This window comes from Chiloscyllium punctatum, chromosome 18 (assembly GCF_047496795.1).
Source record: "Chiloscyllium punctatum isolate Juve2018m chromosome 18, sChiPun1.3, whole genome shotgun sequence".
Taxonomy (NCBI): Eukaryota; Metazoa; Chordata; class Chondrichthyes; order Orectolobiformes; family Hemiscylliidae; genus Chiloscyllium; species Chiloscyllium punctatum.
The window spans coordinates 19078594-19086651 of record NC_092756.1 but is presented as its reverse complement, the minus strand read 5'-3'; positions in this window follow the sequence as shown (position 1 = coordinate 19086651).

The following is an 8058-nucleotide window of genomic DNA, read 5'->3' as shown; positions in this document are numbered from 1 at the left end:
CAGATACAGGGAGAATGTGCAAACTCCACACAGTCAATCGCCTGCGGGGGGAAGTGAACCCGGGTCTCTGGTGCTATGAGGCAACAATGCTAACCACAGTGCCACCGTGCCGCCCATGTGCCAACTCTGTGATATTTCTACCCCTCCACCCCAACTGATCTTCAGCATCTTCACCTCTTCCTGTAACTGAGGATTCCTCCAGCACGTACGTTGCTCCACAGGACTGGAACCCATTCTCGAAATTACATACATCCCTATCACTATAAACACCTCAAGCGCCTCCAGTCCTCCCAATTGTTATAAACTCTTCCAGCACCTACAGCCTTCTCTAACATCCAGCCCATAAATTCATCACTATCCAGGCAATCTCTCTGTCCTGTTACAGTTTCCCTATATCTGTAACATTCTCCTGCACCTTTACCTCCCTATTTCTGTAACCTCCTGTAACCCTGAGCTCCTCCATATCTCTATGAACTTTACATTGTTTTCATTCACAGTGCATCCACAATTCTTAAGATGGGGAATAGTAAACACTCTAATAGCCTTTGATTGAAATGATTTCACGTCCTCTCAGATCCAAATAAATTGCCTGAGACTCTTATCATGTTTTGGAATCCCTGACCCACAGAAATAATTTTTCAGCATCTGCCCAATCAAGCGCATGCAATTCAAAATATTTTATATTTCAATCAAATCACGAATCCATTTCCTGAAACCCAAGAACATAGATGAAATTTATTCCAAAAGTGAAACCCAGATTGCAAGCTGTGAAACATTAGTGTATTGTTCAGTGACAGGTATCAGCCATTGCTGGCTGGGCCTTCATTTATTACCCATAGACTGTTGTTCTGGACAAGGTGGCAGTGCGCTGCCTACTTAAGCGTTTGCAGTCAGTTTGCTGCAGAGACACCCACAATAATGTGAGGGAAAGAAAGCCAGGGTATTCATCAAGTGAAACCCATGGAATGGAGATGTATTTCTATGTCAGGACAGTCATTGACTTTACGTGTAACTTGCAGGGGGTGGTGTTTCCATGGATTTGTTGCCCTTGATATTGCAGATGGTCATGGTGCTGTCGAATGAACTGTGGTAAATATCTACGATGTATCTTGTTGGATACACTGCTTCCATTGAAAGTTGATGGCATAACATATCCAGGTATGTGCCTAGATTTCTTTAGCAATACAAATTCATTATTACAATCAGTGACTCCTTGTAATTTAATTAAACATTTATCTGTTGAAATGAATTTGTAATTGGCTGCATGGTTACCATGCCATTGCAACATGGAACGCAAGACAATAGAATATGATGAGGTTGTTGAACCCTTTGCGCCTGTTCCACAATTTAAGGACATTTGTTACGTAACTCCGTTTACCTGCCTTAAAAGGGTTTCTTTCTCAGGAATTAAGGTGTAAACAAAGAATTAAACAATACTAACCAAAACAGGGAACAAGACGGATGTCGTGTGGATAACCTGAAACGTGTCAACTCAGTCTTGACTATAGAAGGCTGCTGAGGGTTAATTTGAATGCCGATGTGATGTACTTCATTCATTGCCTTTTCTTCGGTTGAGAATATTTACTCAGAGGAGATTGTTCTCCAATAAAGACAGTTAGATTGCTTTTCACAGAATGGAATAAAATAAGTAGATTGTGTTCAGGGTGAGTCAGGCAGGACACATAAGAAAGGCAGGATATTGGGTGGAGGTAATGATGTGCATTTGAAGAACCTGTGAATGTACACTGGGCCTCCTGCATCCTAACAAATCTAGCGTTACGAATCCACTCGATGGATTAATTATTATTGAAAAGACATTAAACAGAGTGTAGGACTTAGACGTATTTCTTGTGTGGGAATGTGTGCAGTGAGAAAGATGTAAAGATTTATGAAGATTGAACCGGCGTCCACATGGGCAAGATCCATGCAAATATCATCATGGGGAAACAGAATGTTTTCTAAATTTTTTGAATAAATTGATGTGCAGTATAATTCTTAAATCTTAAAATGTTGGAAAGTACAGTTATAAATAAAACGTAAGTGTCCTTGTCTATAAGCTGCCGACGTCTAACATACAGGTGCAGCAAACTACTTGGAATGTCAGTGGAATGGGAACCTTTATTGTCCGAGGATTTCAGCACAGGAGGAATGACGTCTTGCTTCAGCTGAGTAGGAGCTTGGCCAGATTGTACATGAAGGACTATTTGCAATGTTGATTCTTTATCTCAGGAAATATATTACTGCCACAGAGAGATGGCAAGCAAGTTTCAATTGACTTCTTCCAAGGAACATTCTATCAAAGAGGGCCATGACAAACTAGATCTGTGTTCCCTAGTGTTTCAAAGAATGAGACTACGTTTCAATGAAAATTATAAAATACTAATTGGCTTCCTGCTTCAAACATATTTCTGCTTATCGGTGTAGCATTTATAAATTCCTTGAATTAGTCAGCTGCATTCTGAACTGTATCTCAGAGAGAGGTGTTTGTTCCTGCGAACACAGGGTTAGGAGCAGACCGAATACCATAAGGCATAGCAACAACAGTAGGCCCAGCAGCTCACCGAGTATGCTCTGCCTTTCAGTTCAATGATGTTTGTTCTGATAATCTTCAACTCCATTTTCCTCGTAACCTTTGATTCATTGATTGATTAAAAATATGTCTCTCACCCTTGAAGATGCTTAATGATCCAGGCTCAATAGCTTTCAGCACCTTCTACAATTGTTTCCCTCTCACTGATATGAGACTTGGTGGTTTTAATTCTTTCGTTTGTTTCTAGCATACCTTGTTGAACATATATTTGATTGCATACTGTTCTATTGCAAATCCTCTGTGGCAAAAGCACAGTAAGAAAAGAGGATCAGAACCTGTATTTTTTTCCTTCTGTTCCCATATCAGTTAAGATACAGCACATCCAGATCTGGGGATGTGTCCACTCTTTTTATTCTGCGACTCTCCCCGATTCCAATAAGTCACTCTGTAAACTGAAGACTGATATGAAGGACATATTTAACATATTCTCTGGATCCATGCACAGGCTGCCTCCTTGATCCCTAATATCCCCATTCTTTCCCAAGATATCCTTTTCCCCTGGTATAGCGATAGAACACCCGCTGATGTTTTATCGCACCCCATTTTTGCTTTTCTACTATTCCCTTAAGTTCAGTGTTGCACTTTCTACTTTTCTCTAGGGATTCCATTGTTCTGCTCACTTTATAGCTTCTTTAAACTTCTCTTTACTTTATTATTCTGCTCTGAATATTTGCAGATGTTCAAGGTCCTGCTGTCTCATTTTCCTTCATTGGATCTTAGAGTGTAAAATATTGGGCTGATACTCTCATCAAATCCACTTTGAGAATGAACACTGCTCCCCACTCCACGCTGTTCGACTACAGTTTGACCAAGAATTAGAATTCCACCATTTAAAAGGCATACGGATGCATATATGATAAGGAAGTGTTTGGAGGGATATGGGCCATATGCTTGCCAATGGGACTAGATTATGTTGGGTCCAGAAATAAACCATCCCTTGTTGTATACTCCACATGCTGATACAAGAACATATCAGCAATACATTTCAACATATTTGTCCCCTCTTGAAAGCATGTGAATGCCCCAATAAATGTTGCATATTGAAAAGCATAACTAGAATGACCCTCTTAATGGTTTTATACACTACAGCGATTGGTTACACATTGGCTCATGTATTTTCTTCTAACTGGCGGTCTTTAATATGACCTTGCAATTATCTGTCATCTTTTTATTCTAATCGCTATCCTCGATGCCTCAGTTGAAGGCCCGTCCAAGATATTGTCCCTTTTTACAGCAGTAATTGATTCCTTAATTAATAAAACAACAGCATCTCCTGCCTATAGTTCCTATGCTACAGAATATAGAATTGCCAATCCTGACCTCCTTCAACCACATCACTAATGGCAAGATTTCACGTGTCTATCTATTCGCTGACCACATCTGTCTGATATGTCATAATCCTAGCACCAAGGCCAAAGGACATCCAACCTGGAATATAACACCAGGAACAGTCTGTACCTCATCTGTACTTCATCATTTCTTGTTTTTAAATTGATGCATCAAATGCCACTGTCCTGAACTGAGCGATCACCTCCACATCCCATGAGTTTCTGGTGATTAATTTCCCACTCAGTGTGCAGGGGGACAGCCCTCAGTCATGGGCAGTGTTTATTAAGTCTCTCCGCAAGAGCATATGCTCCCAGCGATGCTGTTGGAGTGTGCAGGGTACAGGCTTGTGCTGACCCTTTGTGAACATGAATCACTCTCCTTCTGGTAGTTCAAACCTGCCTCTCATCATGTGGAGTTTCTCACAGAAAATGGTTGGTGTCTTCCTATATTTTCCATTCCAAGTTCCTCAGGATATTGGGAATTGTACTTGCTCAGGAAGACAGCACCATAGGTAGTCCTGAAATTGAAAGCAGTCAGTAAGGTGGTTGAACAGGCCATTATGGAGTGGACAAGCTCAGATGAAGCATAGACTGTTTCACCCAGGTTGTGGATTCTCCTCAATTGGTACATGTGGGAGGGAGTGAGGTGTGTGGGGTCAGGAATCCAGGGAGGGGCGTTAGGCCGATACTTGCAGTCATGGGGCCCATTGTTACATTCAACTGAGTGTCAGTATAATGTGTGTGTGGTGACACATATCAGACAAAATCCACAAAGTTCAGTTATTGAAGTGGTTCTTGTCTTGGCATTTGCTGCTGTTTCCCACAGAGCAACTCTAAAGCAGGTTGGGTGACCCACGTATTAATCTCTGGCCATCTACACAGAAGTTCAATTTTATTTTGACACTGATGAGTATGAAGGTGACATATGTTGGTTATGGCTTTATAGCGTTCACTGTGAGACACAGTGTGCTACAGGAAACAGTCAAAATGTGAATTACTTCATACTGGGTCTGGTGCAGGGTGCAAATATCTGGAATCTAAGAGGCAGGCCAGATGCCTTCAAGGGACTTGTGCGATGTGTTCTGGCGAGACATGCCCATACATCTGCTGCCTGGAGCAGGCTAAGACTGAAGATGAATTTGTAAGACCTGTTTGTTGGTCAGTCATTGTACCGAATATGGACAGCATTTGTGTCTACACTAAGACCTGCGATAGGCTATTGATTAGTTTTCACTTGCCCAGGGTGGGCTGCAAATGATTTCTTGTGAACGTATGTCTGAATGACTGCCCTAACCCAGGTTGGAATGTCTCTGGACAGATTGAGGAGCAGGCCAGTGTTTCACTCAGTATTACAGAAAGCTGTGAGTTTCAGTAGCACTAGGCCTGAATTCAGGTCTTTTGGAATCTATTTATAATGTCGGTTGTGATTCCAAGTGATGGGTTTCCCAGTATGAACAATAATAAAATATCTCCTGTGTTTTGGAAATTGGGGCCAACAATACCATGTGAACTCCGACTATTTCACATAACAATGCGTGCATTACCTCTGAGACCAACTACATTGTTACTATATGTTGGGAACTAAAATATAAACTCATTACAACACTTTTTGATACAAAAACAAAAGAAAACTACATGTTATTTTATGTTGAACAGAGAATATTTGTCTCATTTTTGTCCAATCACAATTAAATATTCAACGTCAGTATTCAGATGAATACATTCTCACTCTAACATTTGGAAAGTTGTTTGCCTCTAATCTTTTGATGACATCAGACCAGTGAAAGGGAACGATGTTGGGGCTATAAAAAAAGAGTGGTCATTTTGGAAATTGGTTAGAGCAACTGCCACCGAACAACAGAGCAACCACTGTCGAGTCGAAGAGCTAACGCCTATCTAAAATCTTGCTCTCAAAGAAATCAGAAAGTAGTCCATCAAAAAGATACCTTTTGCAGTAAAACATATTCGGAGTAAAAAGAAATAAGTCCAGAGTGTGGTGCTGGAAAAGCACAGCAGGTCAGGTAGCATCCGAGAAGCAACAGTATCAACGTTTTGGGCAAGAGCCCTTCATCAGCAGAACGCTCTTGACTCTAATCGCCAGCATCTGAAGTTCTCACTTTCGCTTCGTAAAAAGGAATAAGACGACCCAGTGAAATCAATGGGTAAGAGATTGATTACAGCAGAGAAGGTAGAGACTGTGTAGACATGTGATTATGTTAATGCAATATTTATTGTGTGTTACTGGAACAGAATGTCAATAGGGTTGTGCTCAGTTAAAGGAAGCAATGTTCAGTTTCTTAATAGTTTTGTTCGGAAAGAAAATTGCTACTTTTCTTTATAAAGGTGACAATTACGTGTTCCCTTTTAGTCCCTCACACTTCCAACAGATGACAAGGTGAGGCGAGCGTTTCTGTGTGTTAAGCTTCATTCAGTAGTGGTTCGACCTCTGCATTTTAACAGATTTAGGGTTCGTCTGGTATTGGACAGGTTTGAACAGATTTGGGGTACCAAAGCTCCCAGCATATTTAAACACTTGGTGTTTCAAACACTTTAAAACTTAGGTGACATAATTTGTTTCATTTTGATTACATGTGGTCGGTTAAATTAAAAGAGAGGAAAATGGTTCTTAACTTTGCTAAAGAGGTTCTGAGGTTTGAAGATGCTTCCCAACTTTGCCAAGGAAGGTTAGAAAGACAGAGGATAGATATTCTTTTGGAATTAGCAAACAGATTAGAATTCATTTTAACCAGGGACATAAGGAAATTGAAATGGACTTGGTCAAATACTGAGGTATATCAGAGAAACAGAAGAGCAGCAGAGTTACAAAACTGTAAACTGTGTATGAGCCAAACGGAAGAGAAGAAAAAGAAAGGGAGAGAAGGATTTTAGCTGAGCAAAAAGATAGAGAGAAGAAAGAAGAGAGAGAGAGAAAAGGAGACTGAGAAGAGAGGGAGTAAAAGACTGAAAGAGAGAGAGAAAAAAAGGAGAGAAGTTTCTTCGCTCAGCAAAGAGAGAGAGATGAAGGGTAAAGAGAAAGGGAGAGAGTGTGAACTTCAGGAGTTGCAAATTAGTCAGGAAAATCAAGTTCAGAGGATGGAAATGAAGTCAAGAGAGTTTATTGTGCTGGAGGGGTTCATAAACGCATTTCCAGAGAACTTACGTGATGAACAGAAACTTCAAGAAGTGAGAATAGCAGCAGAGATGACCGAGAAATGTGCATTGATGCATGACGTGAAATTTAGTTTCTGACACGAATTTCATCCGTGTGAGAGATAAAAATTGGAAGCAGGCGGGATCTTTCACTATCAAACAAAGAGTCGAGCACACTTTGAATAGTTCTTCATTCGTGACAAAAAGAATTCCAAGAAAATGAAAGGCCTCAGGTGTTTCCATGGTGGTAAGATGGGACACGAAAAGTCACAGTGCTGGTCGTGGAAGAATGACATTGTGGGAAAAGATGTGGCAAAAGAGGCTAATGCAATGGTATTAGGGAAAGTAGTAAAGGAGATCCAAGGAGCTGCAGGAGAGTGCACAGCCTTGGCGGGGTGGGATAATGAGTTAGTTGCTGATCTCTGTAAAGACTTTGTCTCTGTGGGAAAAGTTCCCTCAGGAAGATCAGGAAGAGACTGGAAATAAGTTATTATTTCATGAGGTTTGGGATTTGGTCGGTCTCTGACAGTAAGAGATGGAAGTATTTTCACGCTTTCCGACATGTTACCCAAGAAGGTAATAATTTGTTGAATAGATAGGCCCTTTATCGACATAAATGGCCCTTTCCTGAGTTGGACTGTTTACATACTGCTCAAAAAACTCTCCTGGCTGCTCCTTACAAATTCTGCTCCATCCAGTCCTCTAATATTAAGTGAATCCCAGGGAATGTTGCGAAAATAAAATCGCCTTTCACCACCACCATGTTGCTCCCACATCTTTCCATGATCTGTTTACATATTTGTACTTTCATCTTTTGCTCACTGTTGGGAGGCCCCAACATTGTTGCTGCACCCTTCCTATTTCTGAGCTCTCCCCTTCTTGCCTCATTGTTCGAGTCCTCCATAGTGCCCTCATTCAGCACAGCTGTGGTATCTTCTTTGGCCAGTAATGGAACTCCTATACCCCTTTTACCACCCCCCCCCCGTTTAT